Genomic DNA, 21,442 nt, shown 5'->3' with positions numbered 1-21,442 from the left:
TAAAAGATGGCCCAAGTGCTTGGGCTCATGCACCCATATGGCAGACCTGGAAGAAGCTTCTGGCTCCTGTCTTCGGATGGGCTCAGCTCCAGCCATTGTGGCCATTTGGGGAATGAACCAACAGATGGATGGAAGACCTTTCTCTCTGTCTGTAACTCTACCTTTCAAATAAATTTTTAAAATCTTAAAAAAAAAGTGTTGAAATTTGGGCTTTTCCCCTGCTGGTGCCATGTGGGATATGTGGTAGGATGCTCCCTTCTAAGGCCAGGCAGCAGCAGTGAGCACAGCTCCTGGTCAGTGATGCAGTCAGGAGTAACAGCCCATGCCCTGCAGTGTGCTGTGTTGCCAGCATTTTTTGGATGCAGGCATTCAATAAATGATATGAGATATTCAGCACCTTATTATAAAATAGATTTTGTGTGCGATGACTTTGCCAGCTGTAGGCTAATGGAGGTGTTCTGAGCACATTTAAGGTCAGCCAGGCTGAGCTCTGATTTTCCATTGGCAGGTGTGCTAACTAAATTTTTTGACTTAACAGTGTTTTCAACCTACAGTGGGCTTATGTGATGCAACCCCCTTGGAGGCTGAGGAGAATCTGTATTCCCATTTTACAGGTGGAGAAGTAGAGGCAAAAAGAAGTAAAGTAAAGCTAGGAAGTACAGAGCAGGATTAAACCCAGGCAGCTGGATTCTGTGCTTCTTGTATCCCCAACACGCTCCTGCCTTAACTTGCGCCAGACCTGCCTTATCTTCCCAGCTGTCCTGGAAGGAACTAGAAGGGCCCTTTTCAGCCTAGTGCATCTTCCCTAGCATTTAGCCTATAGCCGGCTCATTAGTTCCCTGCCAGTATTTGTTAGTTGATTAAAAAAAAATCGAGTGAATTATTTGATTTCAGCCATTCCCTTGCATCTAGGCAGAATTTTTTTTAAAAAAAGCAAAACTATTTTTTAAAAAAAGATTTATTTCTTAATTTGAAAGGCAAAGTGGGGCTGGCACCATGGCTCACTTGGCTAATCCTCCACCTGCAGCGCCGGCATCCCATATGGGCGCCAGGTTCTAGTCCCAGTTGCTCCTCTTCCAGTCCAGCTCTCTGCTGTGGCCCGGGAAGGCAGTGGAGGATGGCCCAAGTGCTTGGGCCCTGCACCCGCATGGGAGATCAGGAGGAAGCACCTGGCTCCTGGCTTCGGATAGGCGTAGCTCCGGCCATAGTGGCCATTTGTGGGGTGAACCAACGGAAGGAAGACTTTTCTCTCTGTTTCTCTCTCTCACTGTCTAACTCTACCTGTCAAATAAAAAAAATTTGAAAGGCAGAGTTACAGAGAGGCAGAGGTAGAGAGAGAGAAGTCTTCTATCTGCTGGTTTACTCCCCCAATGTCCACAATGGCCGGAGCTGCGCCGATCTGAAGCCAGGAGCCAGGAACTTCTTCCAGGTCTCCCAAGGGGTGCAGGGGCCCAAGGACTTGGGCCATCTTCTACTGCCTTCTCAGGCCATGGCTGAGAGCTGGATAGGAAGTGGAGCAACTGGGACTTGAACCGGCGCCCACATGGGATGCCAGCACTGCTACCTGCTATGACACAACGCCAGCCCCACAAAACCATTTTGAGAAAAACTCTTCCCTAGAATGCCTGTTCCATGTGTGTGCTGGGGGGAAGGGGAGTGGTTCCTGATGTCTAGCTCAAGTTGCTCCTGCTCCAGCACTGCTTCTCCTCTGTCTTAGGATTCCATGAAGACGGAAAGCCCTTGACTAGCTCACTCTTATGACAATAACTATTATATCAGAACATCATTATTTTATTAATTCCCTATTTATTCGATCTCTGCCTTGATCCATAAAGGATAATGGCGGCTAATAAGGGGCAATAAAACATAGCAGACCAAAGCAGGCATTGGGGGCAGCAGTTAAGACACTGCTTGGGACACCCACATCCAATATCAGAATGCCTGGGTTTGAGTCCAGACTCCACTTAGATTCAAGCTTCCAGCTAATGATTATCCTGGGAGGCAATAGGTTATGGCTCCAGGACTTGGGTCCCTGCCACCCACATGGGAATCTTGGCTTGAGTTCTGTGCTGCTGACTTTGGCCTGGCCCAGCCCCAGCTATTGCTGGCATTTGGGGAGCAAGCCAGAAGATAGAAAATCTCTCTCTCTCTCTGTATATGTGTGTGTGTGTGTGTGTGTGTGTGTGTGTGTGTATGTCTGTCCCTCTCTTTCTGTCTCTCTGCCTTTTAATAAATTTTAAAGTACGACAGAGAATACTTATAAAGAATGTAAAAGGATGGCCAAAACACACCGTTAGATTTTAAAAGCACATCGCATAATAATGCCTACTGTGTGAACCATTTATAAATACAACAAATAAATATACCCACAAATTTATGTAAGTATATGTAAATATTTGTTAACATTTTAGAAAGAAACATTTGAACCAAATCTAATATTGAATGCGCCTAGGGTTGAGGAGCTTAGGAGACAGTCCCAGCAGTTGTTCAATGTTTTGTGGAATGTTTCACTGACTGGAAGCTAATACAATAAAATATTAAGTTTTGTAGGGCAGGTGTCAAGTAGAGTACCATTTTCTGTGCTTTTAGAATTTTAGAAGTTTCTCAAAACTTTTTAGAAAGGGAAAGAAATAGGGGAAGATTTGGATGGGTACCTCGAAGTTGCATTTACTGTCCTAGGGTGCCAGTAATTGATGGCTAAGCTTTCCACAGCAATATGAAAGGAGGAAGGCGCCAGGCCAGTTACACAATTCCTGGTGTCTTCAAGGTGAAAACGGATCCAGGCTCTCAAGGAGCCTGGCTGTCCTGGCAAACTCAGAAACAGTGGCTGCCCCAGAGCGGCAGTGTAGGGGTGGGGCAGTGACACAAAGGGCTGGGAGCTGCCCGGGGTGTGGTAGAGGGGCTGTTTGTCCTGAGTCTGCCTCTGTGCAGCTCTCCACCTAAACTTGCATGGAAGAAAGACTTGGGTAGGGGCTGCCCTTGGCCCCAGTGCCGTGTGATGTCACCAGCAGCCTCCCGTGAGGCTTGCCATGGACCAATGACCACTTTATGTAAATGGCATCCCAGCAAGGCCCAGTTCCTAAAGTGGTTCTGGGAGGAACCTGACCTCTGCAGGGCAGGCTTGTAGCTCCCTATTCATCTGGCCTGGCTCTAGGGGGAGTTTTCTAGACACTGGAAGAGTAAAGGGACTGTGCATCCTTAAAGCAAATAAACACCAGCTATCCCTTCCTTTGGCCAAGCCTGTGACAAATACAGAGGAGAGGGAGCTGAGGGGGTGCTGCCAGCCCGGCCCCTGGGAGGAGCACCATGTCTTCTTCCCCTTGAGAGGTATCAAGGCAGCCGTATCAGGAGCAGGTGGGGCTGACCGCTGTGGAAGTTGAGAAGACTGGGGGTTCATCCCTCCAGAGGGGAGCCCAGGACACTCGCTGCTCCTCCCCAAGCATTTGGAGTGGGCTGTAGCACACAGACATGTGGCGACGCAGGTGTCTGCCTGGAGTCTGCTCCTGGTGGTGTGCCAATCAGTCTAGCCTGAAAGATGTTTAAGGCAGGTGTAACTGGATATCCACCCCCAACCCTGCCAAGGAAGAATTTGAGAATGTTTGCCCAGACAGCCCGCACTTCCTGGTGTGCCCCCTGGATGCACTCCTTGGGAAATGAACTCCACAGTAACCCCATGAGCTGTGAAGCTGATGGCTTCCAATCGGTTTACGTGGCTTTCAGAAGAGTTGCTCTATTTCCTTTCTTTATGACAATAATCATCAAAGAGAACCAATCTCCTGTTCAGGCCTCCCTCAGAACACTTATTCTCAGGGCCGGCGCTGTGGCATAGCAAGTAAAGCCGCCGCCTGCAGTGCCAGCATCCCATATGAGCACCGGTTTGAGTCCGGCTGTTCCACTTCCAATCCAGCTCCCTGCTGTGGCCTGGGAAAGCAGTAGAAGATGGCCCAAGTGCTTGAGCTTGTACACTCAACATGTGAGACCCAGAAGAAGCGCCTGGCTCCTGGCTTCAGGTTGGCGCAGCTCCAGCTGTTGTGGCCATTTGGGGAGTGAACCAGCGGATGGAAGACCTCTCTCTGTCTCTCTCTCTCTGTCTCTCTCTGCCTCTGCCTCTGCCTCCGTGTTAACTCTGCCTTTCAGATAAATAAATAAATCTTAAAAAAAAAAGCACACTTATTCTCTAAATAACCACACTGCAGAGCAAGTGTTCTGGAGCCAGAATCCAGCCCCCCACTTCCCACGTGGAGAATTACTTCAGCCTGCTACGCGTCAGCATCCTTATCTGTCAAGGGCACAGGGTAACGTCTTTGCTGTGCTAGGCTGCCGTGGGAAATTGCATCAGTGTTCGTGCTAATCACAAGCAGTTGTCAGCTGTGGGTTTTATTACTGAGGTGGGCGAGGTGGCCTTTCCACCACGGTCGTCTCTTGCCTCTGTCCTCCGTTCTTCCGTCACTCAGCCCTGCAGTCCTGGAAGGGCCGTAACTGGTCTGATGCTGAACCACGCATTTTCTGCCTTTTGTGGCAACGCCGGTTCGCACACATTTTCCTTCAGTCTGGGTGTTCTGGGGTGGCTGTCATGTCGCTGCCAGGACCCTGGGCCCAGCAGCGGCCTTTGGGAAGTGCTCCCCTTCTTCCCTCTCCCCATCCCCTGGCTGTGTCCAAGGCAGGATGAAACTTGGAATTCCAGCTAAGCCTCCAGAAACCTCTCTGCTCTTGCTTTATGAAAAGGCTCTGTGAGCTGAGAAGGAAGGGCCAGTTGTTGGACGGGTCTGGTTGTGTGGGAAGAGACCAGTCATTTCTGGGGTGATGAGGGCACTCGTGGACCTCTACAAAGCACAGGAAAAGGCCTGCTGGCCATTGCCAGGAGACAGCCTGGGGACCCCGGCTGAGCTCCCTTCCGCACGCAGCTGCTCTGTCCTCATTAGCAGACCGCCGCTGAGGGCTGCTGGGAGCCACACTTTATGGATTATCTGGAGCTGAGCGTAATCCCCAAATTCATGAACACAGGCTTCAGGAAAAGAGAAAGAGAGGTAGAAATTGGGTGGGTGGGACGAAGGGGCACTGTCAAGCAGACAAGCAAATAATAATCATATTTCCATTTCCGTTCTCAAACTTTTGGTTTTAGGATACTATCCAGTCTTCTTCTATTTTTAAAGTTTTTATTAAAATTTATTTTTTTATTCATTTGAAAAACAGAGATACAGAAACAGAGTTCTTCCATCTGTTGTTTCACTTCCCAAATGCCCACAACAGCTGCGGCTGGACCAGGCCATGGCAGGAGCCTGGAACTCAGTCTGGTTCTCCTACATGGGCAGCTGGGGCCCAAGTACTTGAGCCATCCCCTGCTACCTCCTGGGGTACGCATTAGCAGGAAACTGGGATCGCAAGTGGAGCAAGAACTCAAACCCAGGCGCTCCAACACGAGATACAGGAGGCATCTTTTTTTTTAAAACATCTATTACATTTTTGCAAATCTCCAGTTTCTGTCTGCAGCAGAAGGCACCAGATTCTTACATCTGCCGCTGCAGCTGGTCTTTGTGATCCCACACAGTGTGTGTCCTCCTGAGAGCGCAGGGGTGAGAGGCAGATATGCATGTGACTCTTCTTGTGAAAATTTTTGCCTCGGGCCCCCCACCCCCAGGGTCACTGAACCACACTTTGAGAACCACTATTCTAGTGAACACTGGAAGTTACCTTTCCTTCTGTCTAGGATTTCAAAAGTTCCTTTTACCTTTGTGGCTTTCCTCCTTTCTATTCGTTCTCTGTCCCTAGAGCCTCATGAAATAAAAACCCTCCCGTGTGCTGGGCCTGGCCTACGTGCTAGAGACACAAAGAAAAAGTCAAAGGCTCTGACCCAAAGGAGCTGGCAGCTCAAGGGAAGGTGGACATGCAGCCCCCTTGGGTGAGAGAGAAGCTCCATGCCCCGCCTCTAGGGGTCAGAGGACACTGGGCTTGGCCAGGTTGAGTGCTGGGGATACAGGTGGAGGAGAGGCAGGGGTCATGCAGTTACTGAGCCCACCAGGGCTGTCTCGTGAAGGGCTTTACAGGCTGGAAGCACTGGATTGAAGTAATCGGGGAAGTCTTCCTGTGGGAGGCAGGATTAAGATCCTAAGATAGGGGCTGGCACTGTGGTATAGTAGGCTGAGCCTCCGCCTGCAATGCCAGCATCCCATATGGGCACCGGTTTGTGTCTTGGCTGCTCCACTTCCAATCCAGCTCTCTGCTATGGCCTGGGAAAGCAGTGGAAGATGGCCCAAGTGCTTGAGCTCCTACACTCAACATGCGAGGCCCAGAAGAAGCTCCTGGCTTCAGGTGGCCATTTGGAGAGTGAAGCAGTGGATAGAAGACCTTTCTCTCTGTCTCTCCTTCTTTCTGTAACTCTGCCTCTCAAATAAATAAAAAAAAGTATTTTTTAACAATCCTAAGATAATCTTAGCAGCACCCTTCAGCCCAGAGGAGGCAGGGCTGAGTGTGGGGAAGTGAGAGGGAGAAGGGAAACTGGCCTAAGCCAAGGGTGAGGTAGAGGAGAAAGCACAGACAACTGCATGGGGGGAAAAAGAGGGTGGGGGGCCAAGAAGGGGGCTCGGTGTGCAGGATTCCTGCCTGGGCCTGGCATGTCCTCCAGGGCAAGAACTCTGGGCTCTTGTGGATTGGCAGAGCCTGGTTGGCACCTTCTAGACAGAGAGCTCCCCAGTCCCACCTTGCCACTAATACCTGGGCCAGGAGGACTCTCAGGACAGGAGACGTGAGCTCAAGGTCTGGCCCCTTGCTGCTGGGTTCAGGGGGCCCGCAACAGGCAGGGCTGGGTCAAGCTAAAGCCAGAAGTCAGAATAGGAACCCAAATTCTTGCACCATCATCTGCTGCTTCCCAGGTGCATTAGCAGGAAGCTGAATCAGAAGCACAGGGTCGCCAAGACTCAAACCAGGCACTCTGACACAGGAAGCAGGCATCCCAGGTGGTGGCCTAACCTGCTGTGCCATAACACCTGCCCCAAGAATATTTTGGTAATATTTTTAACAGATTGATTGGTTTATTTGAAAGACAGAAGAAGAGGGAGAGGGAGAGGGAGAGGGGGGAGGGAGGGAGGGAGGAAGGGAGGGAGAGAGAGAGAGAGATCTTCCATCCACTATTTTCATCCCCCAAATGGCCGCAAAGGCCAGGGCTGGGCCAGGACAAACCAAGGAGCCAGGAACTTCTTCCAGGTGTCCAACATGGATGCAGGGGGCCAAGCCTTTGGGCTATCTTCTGCTGCTTTCCCAGGTTGTTAGCAGGGAGCTGGATCAGAAGTGGCGCACCTGGAATTGGAACTAGTACCCAGTGGCTGCTGGCCTCACAGGTGGCTGCTTAACCTGCTGTGCCATAACACCAGCCCCTCTTTTGGTAATTTTAATCATCAGTTTCTGATATATTTATTTGGTAAATTTAGATTCTCAGGATTTGATTTTCCTAATTCATTTTTCCCAGAGGCATTTGTCAGGAAGAGAGTTCAATTTTGCCTTTCTGAGGAAATGTAAGAATCACCATGACTGATGTGATAAATGCCATCTTATGTTCCTTGAATTCTAAGTTTAGAGTGAATTCCTGAGCCAAGTACATAGACCTTCCACTGTGGAGCTACCAAACAAATGGACACAAGGGAGGGACAGACAGGCTGGGCCAGGGGGCTGGACGAGGCCCGTGGGGAGGAGTTGGGTATGGAGGGGCTCCTGCAGTGGGAAGTATGAAGGGCCAAGTCCAGGGCACAGGCCCCTGGAGCATCTCAGATGGGGCTGAAGACGAATGCCCGGCTGAGAAACAGGAGACTGAGCCATCTCGGGCCCACTCCATGCAGCCTGAGAGGTAACCGTGTGGGTGGGATCTGGTGGCACCTCCCAGGAAGCACGGAGATGGCCCTGCTTCTTACCCTCCTCAGATCCCACACGGGGAGAAGAATGTGTCAGTGCCAGGCTCCGGAGATGCTGTGTTGTGCCTGAGTTCTGCAGCCGATCGGTAGCAGGAACAAAATGAGAACCTAGATGGGCTGATCCCAGCACCTCATCCACCAACCCACGTACCTCAGTTCCCCTCCCTGTGAGTGGGAACGATGCTGGTGCCTGTTTCTAGGGTTCCGGATTTCCCTTTTCTCAGCTGGGTCAGCAACCATCTGTTTTCTTGCCATTATTTTACAGGTGGTGAAGCCAAGCCCAAAGATGCTTAAGTGACTTGTCTAAGATCACGTGGCTACAACTCAAGTTCGGCACTACTCACTTCTCTGGACAACTGTGAAAAAGAGAAAGGGAAGGGCGGGGGAAGGCAGGGGATGTGAAATGACACAGATGGACAGCACCCATCTTTCAGGACTCTCCAGCTCTGGAGCAGAGCAAATTCCATCAGAAGTGTGCTGAGGGCCAGCCAGTGCTCTGGGACGGTTCCTGGTCATCATGTCCCAAGTCAGGTGCTGCTACCTGTTCCGGAGAGGAGGCAGCTACCTTCTTGGAACATTATCCTATAGAGGGGAGGCCCCAGAGATGCTGCTAAGGGTTCTAGCATGTCCATAAGAGGTGGCTGGGAGAAACTTCTCTGTAATGAAAAAAGAACTAGAAAGAGCCCCTCCTTCCCTGGTGAGACTGGACACCTGTCCCTTGCCTGTCTGCTGCTGCAGTTCTGCCTCCCCAAGCCTGAGGCCAGAGTCCTGGCTGGAGAGAAGTCTCCATCCAGATCGGCCCCTTCACATCTCCTTGTGCAAGGTGCAGGAGTGCCTACTGTCAAGTGAGTGGTCAGCGGTACCCGACATACAATACATTATATCCAGGACTAATCGGCTCAGGCAACTAGAAGGCAGCGCTGAATGACTTAGGAACTGAACGGGAGTGGATGGAGAGCCCAGAGGGCTGCAAGGAGGCTGATTGAAATCCATTCCCCAGAAATCAACTGCCTTCTATGTGGAGGCTTGAGTGTGAGCGGACAATAATATGCAGATTGGCGGGAAAGCTCTCCTTCTCACAAGCTGGAGAGACACTGTTTTTTGTGGCACAAGATAAGAAAGAGCAGCACAAAGGGAGAAATAGATCAATGGAACAGTGGGAGCCCTTTGCTTGTCTACCCTGTCTATTTCCTCCACGTTCTGTGGTCTCTGATTAGCTCTGTGGCTTGCTGGGTGATTTCACAGATTTTTTTTTCTAAACTTACTGACAAGGAAGGGGCCAGACTTCCAGTAAACCTGCTGTAGGAAGCTGGGACCCAAGGAGGCAGTCACGAGAGTGTCCATGAGCACTCGGTTCTCTGGGGAAGCTGCTAAGATATCTGGGTTAGGAATTCTGGCGTTTCAAAAGCTTCCTGGTCTAGGCTGCACAGCTTTCACTTACCTCTGAGGGCAGCGGGACTGTGTCCAGGAGAGTCAGGAGTGCAGACAGGAGTGCAACCTTGTCAGGGTGTTGGATCAGCGGCTCAAGATTTGGTCATTGGTGGGAGCCTGACTCCTTGGAATTAGAGTCAGACCACATCTGGGCAAGCCTGAGGTCATGGGTCAAATTGCTAGAAGATTCACCTGTTGTTGGGCCCATCCAATTATTTTCTAGAGGAGACTTGGGCCCAGAGGAGAGCCAGAGCTTGCCAAGGTCAGAGCCAATTCCTCTGTCCATCTTCTCCCATACTATGTGATTCTTCAACCACTGCCATAAAGGAACAGAGACGAAGTCCAACATCGCCATGCATATGGGGAAATGAACTTTGTCTTACACTGCTGCAGAAGTGTGACTTGGTAAAGTCTCATGGAGGGTGATTTGGCAGAATACAACAGACGTCTTAAACATGCACTCATGCTCTGCCCCAACAATGGTATTTCTAGGAACATATTCACAGGAAATAATTAAACACTGTTCAAAAGTGAGTGGGCAAGGATGCTAATTGTACTGTTGCTTATGACAGCACCACGACACTGGACATTCACTGATGGGATTGGTTAATACTGAGAGAGTGTTCCTTGGAGAAATGTGCAGCCACCCAGGCGAATGCTGTGGACCCATATATTTCAACATGGACATAGACTCACACTGTATTGTTGGAGTTTAAGAGACACATTTCAAAAGAGCATTGCATAATATGATTCTTTTTTTTGGGTAAATAACAATCACATATATGTGTGAAAAAAGTCTGAAAGGATACATATCAAAATGTTGACCACAGCGGGGCCTAAGGTGGTCCCTCTGCCTGCTGCTTTGCTGCTCTTCTATAGAATAAGCATAGATGGATCTGTGCCAAGTCTTTCGAAGTGAGAAAACTGGGTCAATGGCTACGAGTCGACCGAGGATGGGGCTGGCTGCCCATTGGGTCACAGTTCGGCTGTTTGTCATGAGTGTGCACAGCAAGACAGGGCTGATTCTGGGGAGATACAATCTCAGTACACAAGCAGCTCCAGGGAGGGCTCGGCCCAAGTCCAGAAAGCCCCTCGAGTCCCAGAGTCCCCCACCTCCTCCTCTTTCCCCTAGGAAGAGAAACAATTCACAGACAGGGCCCTGAACCCACTTGCCCCACTGCCTAGGGAGAAGCCCTCCCAGCTTCCCATCCTCTGCCCAGGTAATGTGAGAATGGCAGGTGGGAAGAGGAGAATAAATTACATAACCTCAACTTGTCTGATGTTACAGCAGAGAAGAATCTCTTGATGACACTGACAAGCAATAGAAGAAAAGTTTTAGCATATTAAGAACAAAGCATTTCAATCCTAATGCCTCTCCTAATGTTTTCATTCCTTCACCAAGGAAAAACCAAGACAGAAGTCTCTGAGGCATCAAGCCTCTTTACTTATGACAATTTAGGGAAGCTGCAGGCCAAAGTCAAGTCAAGACAGAAATAAATCTATGGCTCCCTTCCACATTTATCATGCAGTTAGATTCTTGGTCCCCCAATCACATTGGAGATTCTAATGGATTGAATGGCAGCCCCAGGATCTACGGTTTTCAATTGTGAAACAAAGCACAGTGTTAAGACACTCTGGGACAACACTGGACACCCCTTAATCAGGACTCTCACAAATACCAGAGAACCTCTAAACAGGTTGGAGAACATGGTGCAGGCTTCATGTCCAAGTGGCAACTGCTTAATTCCTTTTTCCAAAACCTCTGCTTTTTGCATCCCCAGAACTTACGGATGGAGTGCCAGGCAACGCCAGTGTGAAGCACGTTCACTAGAGAAAAAAGAACAAGGCAGCACGGTAAGCATGGCCCCTTCTCTGGAACCTCAGGGTCACAACCCTCTGAGGTTAGATGCTGGTGACGGTTACTCGCCCCTCCCCTCCTGCTGCAGCTGATTTGTGATGGGCAAGGGCACCAGACTCAGGCAAGCTTATATAAGCCAGTGAGCTCAGCCAATCAGATTCTCTCTTGCACAGACAAACTAAGGGTGTTCAGTAGTAGGCATTTGAGATTAAGATGCTGTAACACGGGGATCAGCACTAACACATGGGCAAACCCAAACGACAGGAAAGTCAGCATTAGAGGGGAGAGGGTGGCCAGAAGAAGCAGAGTCAAATGGCCTGCGCGGAGAATAAAGCAGACCCCAGGAAAGGCTAAGGATGGGGAAGGAGAGGTGGGAGGATGGAGAGGGACAGGGAGAAGCCCGCAGAGGAGAAGGGTGCCGGGGGAACTTTCCTCCAACTCCCTGTAGCTTCCCCGCTGCCGGTTCCCGAGAGACAGCTCTTTATTTCTGTTTCCGTGAAGAGTTTCCCATTCCCTTTGCTTCAAGCTTCGCTTTCTTGTGACCACTGAGCTCTGACTCACGTTGTGAGGCCAGCCTGGACTGTTGGACTCTGCCGTTGCTGCACTCCCTGGGGGGGAACAGAAACTTGAGGGCTAAGGCCAGTTGCAGGGTTCAACAGAATCGGAGGCAGGTTGCAAGTGGAAGCCTGTGCAGAGAAGCAGTCGGCACCTGCAGAACAGGGTCCTTGGACTGCGAGACAAGATGGTTAGGGAGAAAGAACTGTACAAGTAGAACAGCCTTCTAGTCCTCACTGACGGGGTGGGGGTGGTGCTGTGGCATAGCGGTAAAACCACCTGTGACTACAACGGCATACCACATGGGTGCCAGTTGGAGTCCCAGCTGCTCCAGTTCCAATCAGCTCTCTCTGCTAATGCACCTGGGGAAGCAGCAGAGGACGGCCCAAGTCCTTGGGCCTCTGTACCCACATGGGCGGCCAGGAAAAATTTCCTGGTTCCTGGCTTCAGATCTGCCCAACTCTGGCCATTTGGGGAATGAACTAGCAATGGATGATCTCTCTTTCTCCCCTCCCCCCCAACCTTTCCTCTCCCTCTCTCTTCATAACACTGACTTTCAAATAGATAAATAAATCTTAAAAGAAAAAAAAAAAAAAAGATTGACAAGGATCTCCCAATTGGATCCCATAACCAGCAGTGGGGGCCAAGATCTTGGGCCTTGTCTTTTAAAGACTTCTATAGAAAAAGAACATCTGAAAAACAATAAAGAACATTTTTTTCTCCAAAGGCTCCACAGAGTTTGAACCTTTTTTAAAAAAATTATTTGGGGGCCAGTGCTGTGGCATAGCTGGCTAAGCCTCCGCCTATAGTGCCAGCATCTCCTATGGATGCCAGTTCATATTCTGGCTGCCCCTCTTCCAAACCAGCTCTCTGCTATGGCCTGGGAAAGCAGTAGAAGATGGCCCAAGTCCTTGGGGTCCTGCACCCTCATGGGAGACCCACAAGAAGCTCCTGGCTTGGTGGCTTTGGATTGGCCCAGCTCTGGCCATTGCCACCTTTTGGGGAATGAACCAGCCGATGGAAGACCTTTCTCTCTCTGTCTCTCTATCTTTGTGTTAGTAACCCTACCTCTCAAATAATTAAGTAAATCTTTAAAAAATAGATTTATTTATTTGAAAGTCATAGTCACAGAAAAAAAGAGGGAGAAACAGAGATCTCTCATCACTGGTTCACTTCCCAAATGGCCTCAATGGCCAGATCTGAGCTAGGAGCCAGGAACTCCATCATGAGTGGCAAGGACCCAAACACTTGGACCATCTTCCACTGCCTTCCCAGGAGCATTAGCAGGGAGCTGGATAGGAAGTGGGGCAGCTGGGACTCAAACATGCACTCATATGGGATGCTGACATTGCAGGCAGCTATGCCACAGCACTGGCTCCCTCTTGAGTATTTATTAAAGGAGTAGCTATTGCCAAACCATTTCCTTGCAAGCTTTGGAGGTCCTGAGCTCCAGCTCCCCAATGTCTGGGACTTCTATCTAATTCCGCAAATTCTTACCCTATTTACAGTTGGTTCTAGTCATTTGCAGCAGCTATGTTCTTTTTTTTTTTTTTTTTTTTTTGACAGGCAGAGTGGACAGTGAGAGAGAGACAGAGAGAAAGGTCTTCCTTTGCTGTTGGTTCACCCTCCAATGGCCAGCGCGGCCAGCGCGCTGCGGCCGGCGCACTGCGCTGATCCAAAGGCAGGAGCCAGGTGCTTCTCCTGGTCTCCCATGGGGTGCAGGGCCCAAGTACTTGGGCTATCCTCCACTGCACTCCCTGGCCACAGCAGGGAGCTGGCCTGGAAGAGGGGCAACCGGGACAGAATCCGGCGCCCTGACCGGGACTAGAACCTGGTGTGCTGGCGCCGCAAGGCGGAGGATTAGCCTAGTGAGCCGCGGCGCCTGCCAGCAGCTATGTTCTATAAAGTTGCTTTGCACTCTGAATTAGCAAACATTGGAGCATTGCTGTAGGGAAAGTACAGGGTTAGATTCCTACGAACCTCTCGTCACATTTTTATCAAGCAATCAATATGTGACCTGTTCCTGTGTGTTTCTGCATAATTGTGCCTTATTTAATATATACTGTTGGCTCGTGAGCATTGAACTCAACAGCCAACAGCATGAGAACTCAAGCATGGACAACGTTTCTCCAATCCATGCGATTTTCTCAGTAAGCCACCAAACGACAGCCTGGTGGAATATTGGGAACTCCTGCACCTCCTCCATGCTCTCCCGTGCTTCTGGGCCTTGCTGCAGGTTCTTTCTGCTCCTCCGAGCTTCCTTTCTGGCCTCCTTCTCCACTCTCCTTCTACAACCTGCTCCACCCCCAGTGCCCTGACACCCAGTGTCTTCTCATTTTCTGAGCTTGACTCCTTGCTCACAATGCAGAGAGGCATGGATTCTCCCTCACAAGCTCTTTCTGGGCCAGCTTTGGAACCCTTACCACACTGGGAGCATCATTCTTTACATCTGCTCCTTCCCAGAACAATGAGAGTGCTTCTGGGGGAAGAGAGTGTCGAGTAGTAGTCCCTGTAGCCAGAGTGCCTGGTGCAGTGTCTGGCTCCTCACAGTTGCTCAGTGGATATCTGAAGGAAGAACCATCAAACCAGGGAGGAAGCCCAGCGACAAGGGACTGCTGGATTCAGAGCAAAAGGGACTTCATCTGGTTTCCAGCCAAGGGGACTCGCTCACTGCCGTGGATCTATCAGAGGCTGAGCTTGCAAGAAGGGATCCAGCTGAGATGAGAAGAGATGGGGCCTCACCTGTCATTGCAAACAGATGAGTATGGGTAACTATGGCTGTTAGTGGAGTGGTATCCATGTCCACTCACCACACAGTCAGCCAAGTTCAGGCCTCCAGTGGGCTGGCTGAGCCGGGAAGGAGTCAGGAAAGTTTCTCAGCTTGAAAGGGAAACAGGTCCCACATGCATTTGCACTGACTTACATAAAAGTGCTGAGGAAAAATTCATTTCATTGCCATCAGATTGATTCTGCTAGTTGTAATGTTGGTTCAAATCAATAGCATATACAAAAAGCCATACATGCAGATGGTTGTTTTCCTAACTTTCTGTCTTCTTCCTTTTATTACTCCTCAGCCCCTGGGTCTACACTTTAAGTAACTGCTTTCCCATTGCTACTAGAGGCACCCACCTGTCAATCAAACTCCCCACCACTAAGGAATGTCATGCCCTGGCGGAAGGAAGGGTGCTTGACATTAACTCTGCGTATGGTGGTTAAATGGATGATTTCTATCTGACTGTTTAAAATATTGAAATAACTTCATTATACCCATCACTGAGAATTTCACTGGCCTCTTTGAAAACCTCAGGTTGAACATCACTGAAACTGACCCCCGAATTCACCAGCAGTTCACGGCAGCAGCGTACATACCTGGCAACCTAAGAGGACACCTTCTGGGATTGCAACCATGACGCACCCCACCCAGGTGGAGCGACTTTCATTGTCTTTCTTGGGCACTGATCTCAACAGAGCTGGGCGGTCCTCTTGGACTGCCTCTGCTGCTGGCGTCAGGGTGCTGTGTGCTTTTACTTCTCCCTGTGCTCCCGACAGCTCGCCTACAGTGACCACAGTGTGCCATCAGGCGCCGTGTCTTCGCTGTGTGCCTTATGTGGCTCCCCCTCTATGCCTGGAGGAGTCTCTGAGCCCTTTCCTCCAAGAGGAGATATAAGCAATGGCCAGGGTGCACCAGAGGGTTCGCAGAAAGAGTCCTGGGAAAGCTGAGGCTAAGAGGGTGGGTGCAGCACTGGTGGAAGAAGTCACCACTTCCTTGTCTCTGCTCTGCCTGGAAGGATGAAGTGGCTTAACTCTGTGTCCAGTGCTCCCAGGGGCTCACAAGAGGAGGTCCCCTGGCAGACCACTGAGCGCCCCTGCGTGGGAGTCCTTTGCCCTGGACCCCTCCCTGTCATCTGCCTGTGCTGTCACAGCTGTCAGCTCTCCCAGGCTCCTGCCAGATAAAGAGCACTGAATTAGGAGGCAAGTCCCCCAGCTCTGCTTCTGCACCAATCGTCTGTGCACTCCTGCAAATCACTTACCTGCCAGGCCTCAGTTTCCCCACCCGGGTAGATGCAGTCCCCACCTAAATGGTCCCTTGAAGCTGGCTGGGGAACACACATGGGCTCACCATCAGCTTCTCACCCTGCATCTCGGGTGGCCATGCAGCTCTGTCCAGAAGTGCTGACCCACTTCCACAGGCTGCCCCCTCTCGCTCTTCCAGATGAGGGTTTTTCACCACCTCTGCTCTCCTCAAACTGTCAACGCCCTCCTTGCTCATTCCTCTCAGAGAATATGATACTCTTTATTTCACTGAAAAAATAGATGCATCAAAAGGGAACCACCTTTTCTTCCTGTCACTGATCACTGAACCCACGCGCACTGCATCCTCTGCTGTGCCTCCCCCGTCCCCGCACGCCCTGTCTCTAAGGCTCACCCTCCAGTGGGGTAACCAGTCGCTCAGTCTGCTCCCCTCTGACAGGCATCTGGGGAGTGGAACTTTCAGGGCCAAACTTGGGCAAATCCTGGACCAACCAGATTGTGCCAGGCATACCCCTCTAGGGTACACAGACTCCGCCTCATCACATAATCTGGGGCTTCACCTCTTTCCTGCCTGCTATTTTTTTTCTCCTCTGAGTGAGTCTCATTAGCACATAAAAATGCTGTGAACTTGCCCATCTTTAAAGAAAAATCCTGAGGCTAACATTGTGGCCTAACAGCTTGAGCCACCACCTGCAACGCAGCTGGCATCCCATAGGCTGATGGTTCAAGTCCCAGCTGCTCCACTTCCTATCCAGCTCCCTGCTAATGCACCTGGGAAAGCAGTGGAAGATGGCCCAAGTGCTTGGGCCCCTGCATCCACGTGGGAATGGAATATACCTCTCTCTTTCCCTTCTCCCCCAATTCTGCCTTTCAAATAAATAAAATAAATCTTAAAATTTTTACAAGATTTTATGTATTTATTTGAGAGGCAGAGTTACACAGAAGTAGAGACAGAGGTCTTCCATCCACTGGTTCACTCCCCAAATGACCACAATGGCCAGAGCTGAGCTGATCTGAAGCCAGCAGCCAGGAGCTTCTCCCAGGTCTCCCACATGGGTACAGGGGCCCAAGCACTTGGGCCATCTTCTACTGCTTTGCCAGGCCATAGCAGAGCACTGAACTGGAAGAGAAGCTGCCTCATATGGATGCTGGCGTCTCAATCTACCACACCACAGTGCTGGCCCCAAAATAAATTTTTTAAAATCCTTCCTAGGCTTCGCTTTCCCCTCAAGTGACTGCTCCTTCCCTCTGTCTGCCTTTCTAGCTAAGTCAACACTCGGCCAGTCTGATCATCAGCAAAGTCCCCCCTCCATCTCTAGCAGGTTCGCAGTACCCAGCATCAATAGGAGGAGCTGCAGGTCCTGGGCCTCCACTGACTCACCGTGTGAGCCACAGCTTCACGTGTTCAATCTGCAGGTGCCAAGGGCCTGCAGCGTTGGGGTCACCTGGTTATGTGTCGGCTGCTCCTCATTACCTCCCACTGTGGACTCCTGGACACAGAGGCCTCATTCTACTCACTGCTGCATGCCCACCATCTACGACATTGCAGGGACGCTGGAGGGGCACAACACTGTTGAGTGAGTAAATGACTAAACGCACGAATGAGTGATAGGCCCCCTGCCAACTCCCTGGCTGTCTGGGCCACCTTCTATGAACTCTGAAGTGCTTCTTGCCTTGGTTAAGTAGTCAGCATTTGGCCACGCCTCCACATCACAGTTCCCCTCTGACTGTGTGGCCATTTATCTGTGTAGTGCACCCAGGAACTGTCGAGTGTGACTCCTAGCTTTCCCCCGCAAAGCCTTGTAGGCAGCCCTACAGCATCCACGCATTCGGCAAATGCATGGTGGACACACGAATTAGTTGGTATGACTTGGGAAGTAGCTCTTTAAATCTTTGCAGGCACTGTGGGGCATTCAGACAAAAGACATGGCTCCTTGTGGGAGTTTATGTTGTAAAAGAACAAGGAACTGGAAAAGAGAATGATGGAGCCTATTGCTACCAGGGAGGAGCCTCAACGTTTCCCCTATGCCAGCTCTCAGGAGACAGGTATTCTGGGGTGCAAGGGAGGGCTGACAGTGAGAGCCCACTGAACAGTGCGTGGGAGGTGGGTTCACCCAGGCTGCCTCGTAGCCCCGAGAGAAAGCAAACCTAAGCTTCAGAAAGGATCACCACCCAGGGGGCCTGCTTATGGTGCGTTCCTCCTGTAATGTCTCCTTCTCTCCTGTGGTGGTGTCACAGCAGAGTTCCCATCACAAACATTGCAAGCCCTACAAGAGCAGCACAGCTGTCTCTAGGTTGCTTCTACAATTATTTGAAGCAGGGAGCAGAGCAGGGGCCAGGGAGGGAGGAGAGAAAGAGAGAGAGAAACAGAGAAAGCCCCCACCCACTGGTTTACTCTCCAAGTGGCTGCAGTGGGCCTGGTTGGGCCAGGCCAAGACTGAGGGCAGGGAACTCACATGGATGGCTGGGACCCAGCCATGAGAGCCATGACCGGATGCCTCCCACGGTGTGCATGATCAGGAAGCTGGAATTGGAAACAGGGCCAGGACTCAGGCACTCCAATTCCAGCATTTCAGTTCCAAGCCAAGTGCCCAAACCAGTTGTCTTTAATTTTGATCTCAAAACGCCCCTCTCTCGGACCTGAATCTGCCCTTCCTCCCCTGACTCCAAAGGAGACCCAGCCACTCACTGGGGACAGCCTCTGGCAGCCTTTTAGCCTTCCCCTTCCATGCCCTGCGTTCCCTGTTGCCCTAGAAAGGCCCTTGCAGCCTTTGCAGAAACGTGGAAGTCAGTGTGTATGGCTGCTGCAGGCGTTTCAGCAGATGGAGTGGTCCAAATATTTAGATATCTATGATACAGGAAGCGTGGAGCACATTAAAAACCATTTTCTCCCTGCTGCTTGCATGAGAGGAAAAAGACATAGTCCCTGCTCTCCTGCACAGTTGCAAAACTGCTGTCCCAACCACATTGTCTATGTAAAGAACCTCAGCGGCCTCCTCTAGTCTGGCTTTAGGTTGCATTTACTGTAAACAAAGATGTATTTTCAGGTGGGGGGGGGAGGCTGGATTGAGTTTATTGTTTATGTAAATCTCTCAGAATGTGACATAGCAAGATAGCTTCCTATGTTGCGTTGATCCACATTTTAGGCCAACAGCCAAAGTATTTTATCTTTTCCTTCATTATAGTGATCTTCCAATTAGCCGTGGTCTGTAATACCCTGATTTTGGTGGCGGTGGTTTGGACAGGATTGTTTGATAGTTCTGCTCGAGAGGCAAAATAAGGGGCCTTATTATAGAAGTGCAGGGGTTGTGCAGGAGCTGAGTTCTGTTGCAAAGTTTGCCGATAAGGGGAAAACCGGCCCTTAAGCGTCCATTCTGTTCTGTATATTAACACTTCTAATCTGCACTGCTGATAAAACTGCAAGCCATTTGCCTTTGGAGGAATTAGTTCTGCCTCACTTGTGTAACCAGGCGATGGTGATTAACCTTTAAACTGTCCAATATTCCCAGCAGCCTCCTGCTCCAGATTAGAAACTATTTAGTTATGACCAACTAAATTAACAACACTCCCCCCTCTGAAGAGTGAGATTTGGAAGGTGGATGCGTTTTAAGGTGGAATTGTGTTTTGGACTGGTAGTCCATCCTTCCACAGTGTTTATTTCCTTGTCCTTAAGGTCCAGGCTGCCACAGAGGGGACGGAAGGCTGGCTGGGGGATGGGGAGGTGTGGGGGAAGGGAGGGAGGGACCAGTTGTCCCCGGTTGGGTTTGCAGATGCAGGATTTCATGGGCACAAAGGAAACCTGGCCTGGGTTTAGATTTCCTTCCTCACTATCCTCCCAGGTTAGCTCTTCTGCCAGATCCAAGCCAGGCTCACAGCAGGGTGGAGCAGTTGTTCCTAATGGGAAGATTAAGGAATAAATAAGGTAGCTCCCTTACTCCCAATTTCTTCCTGGAGTTCAATGTCAGAAAAAGACACTAACCAACTTTCATGTTCCAGACACAGGGATCTGCCCACCGCAGGTGGGTCTGCCTAGCCGGACTGCAGCCGCGCCTGCAGTCCTGGGGCCGCACTCTCCTATCTGCCCATTTCAAATGTGTAATTTATCAGCTGAAACATCCCCTCGGTGGTGAGGGCCAGGCAATTATGTAATCGTGTCATGCCTTAAATCCCCAAATTGTTGGTGCTCCCCGGATAACAAATAAGATGGAACAGCAATCCTCACTCACCACCACCCCCACCACCACCACCCAACACTGGTAGCAAGCTTCTCTGTTTTACCAGTTTCGTATTAGCTACCTCCTTAAGAACTGCTAATCTAGATACTGCATTAGCAGGATGTCAGTCAAGCCACAGTCCACAGCGAAGCCTTCTTCATATACCAATTTAAATCATTCATGGTCTTTTCTTTGGCATTATTCAAAAGATCATAATAATTTTCTTGTGCCCACAGCACAAAAAAATCAATTATTTCCCCACAAAGACTTGAAAGTACTTAGCGAGTGCGGCAAGAAAAGCTGAGGGTGATATCAAATTGAAATTGCACTCATTACATACAACACAATTAGTTGCCACTAGCCTGGCCGGGCTTTAATTCTGAATGGCATATCTTTATTATTACAGAAACAAGCATGCAAATGGCATTGTTCAGGATTTGCCGAAATCAATAGGATATAGTGCTGTGTGTTTGGTGGCCACTGTCACTCACGCTGCTGTGGATGCGAGATAATGTGTGTGTTTGAATTAATGAAGGGAGCAGGCAACATCATAAGTGACACCCAAATAAAAGAAATGGGTACATGATATTTGTAATTATTCTACTTGTGTTTTTGTTGTAAATACTTGTGCTTTTTGTTTTTTAATCAAAGGATTAATTGCATTTTAATAAGGCATTATGATTTGCAGAGCTTTAGTTAATTAAAACTTGTAGTATATAATTATGAAACGATGCTGAGATTTTCTAAAGATCACCCATATGTTTAGAATATGTATAATTTTTCTGTTAAGCAGTAGCAACCTCCACCCATCTAACCCCTTTTTTTTTTAACCTCGCTTCCTCCCCCCCAACCCCCCGACACCAATGGAAGATATGATGACTCATGTGACACTGTGGTAAATTGGTAATTCCAACTGGATTCCTCCAAGTGGCAACTAGAACCTGAGTTAGGTTATTGCACAAATTAGAATGACTCTGAAGCAGCACTTGTGTGATGAACAGTGACAGAAAACTTTCTTTGTTGCCACTTGCCTTCTGGTTAATGCCCCTGAGGGGCAGCTCTGCAGAGGTTTTAGGGAGCAAACATTTGGATGGTAGACCTAGGTTGGGTATTGCCCCTGAAAGTTAGGCCCTAGTGGGTTCTCTGGGGCTAAGGCTAAAATCCCAATGGAGTCACTGAATCCAAAACCTGTCCTCTGTGACACACAAGAACTTGAACTTGTTTTGGGAGGTGTGGGAAGGGGAGAGGGGATGCGGAAAGTCGAGGGAGCTTGGAATTCTCTAGTGTTAGCACATTAGGAATTCACTGTGGAATCCAGCCCGGAGATGTGTAGTCGCATTTCCTGTAGGTGTGTATTATGTGAAGGCTGATGGATTAATTGCTAGATAGATGGAATAGAGCGAAGGTAAAACATTATTAAAAAGTTTTAAAATCTTAATGTAACATTTTGA

At 49.8% G+C, this 21,442-nt stretch overlaps 1 long non-coding RNA gene across 1 annotated transcript in view; it reads left to right on the top strand.

Moving 5' to 3' along the window:
• The window catches only part of LOC108176361 (uncharacterized), a 43,553-nt gene extending 28,391 nt beyond the window's left edge, over positions 1-15,162 (top strand). Inside the window, exons 2-3 of the long non-coding RNA XR_016229399.1 lie at positions 11,114-11,186; positions 15,053-15,162. This is a non-coding gene — a long non-coding RNA (uncharacterized LOC108176361). The remainder of the gene's footprint in view (positions 1-11,113; positions 11,187-15,052) is intronic.
• The last annotated feature ends 6,280 nt before the right edge of the window (positions 15,163-21,442 follow it).

This window comes from Oryctolagus cuniculus, chromosome 2, assembly GCF_051225735.1.
Source record: "Oryctolagus cuniculus isolate XC-2025 breed Fujian yellow rabbit chromosome 2, ASM5122573v1, whole genome shotgun sequence".
Lineage (NCBI taxonomy): Eukaryota > Metazoa > Chordata > Mammalia > Lagomorpha > Leporidae > Oryctolagus > Oryctolagus cuniculus.
This window is presented reverse-complemented; position numbering and strand designations above follow the sequence as displayed.